This window comes from Leptonychotes weddellii, chromosome 4 (genome assembly GCF_054177405.1).
Source record: "Leptonychotes weddellii isolate Sample4059 chromosome 4, ASM5417740v2, whole genome shotgun sequence".
In the NCBI taxonomy this organism is placed as follows: domain Eukaryota; kingdom Metazoa; phylum Chordata; class Mammalia; order Carnivora; family Phocidae; genus Leptonychotes; species Leptonychotes weddellii.
This window is the reverse complement of record NC_138372.1, coordinates 164,417,695-164,418,354: the sequence shown is the minus strand read 5'-3', so window position 1 is coordinate 164,418,354 and position 660 is coordinate 164,417,695.

Genomic DNA, 660 nt, shown 5'->3' with positions numbered 1-660 from the left:
CATAATACCCTCCAGTTCCATCCACATTGTTGCAAATGGCAAGATCTCATTCCTTTTGATGGCTGCATAATATTCCATTGTGTATATATACCACATCTTCTTTATCCATTCATCTGTCGATGAACATCTTGAGCCAACTCACTTCTAACTTTCATCTGAGTACAAGGTCTGAGACAGACTTGGGTCTGAACCCAGTTTCTGCTACTTGAACATTGTATGATTTGGGGCAAGTTTTATAACCTGTCTGAGCTTCATATTCCTCATTTGTAAAAGAAAGTTAATACCAGCCTCCAGTGAACGGGTCAATGTTTAACAACTGGCTCTCAGAGGAAAAAAAAAAACAAAACAAAACACAACTAAACCAACAACAGCCCTGGTTTGCAGTGTTTGCTGATGTGCATGGTGTAATTCTTCCCACCATGGCCTGTTTCAAGCTGCCAATGTCACATCCATGGTCACGGAGTGGGGGAGCAATGAGCAGAAGGAGTGCACCGTTACAGAGCATTCCCACCAGGCAGGGGTCAGAGATGCCGGTGACCTCCGGGGCCTGCATAATAGTAAAACACAGTGAAATAATTAGGAAGTGCTGAGCTTTAAGTATCTATTACTTTTGTTTTTAATACAAACATCTTTATATGTAATATATTAATATCTATAATT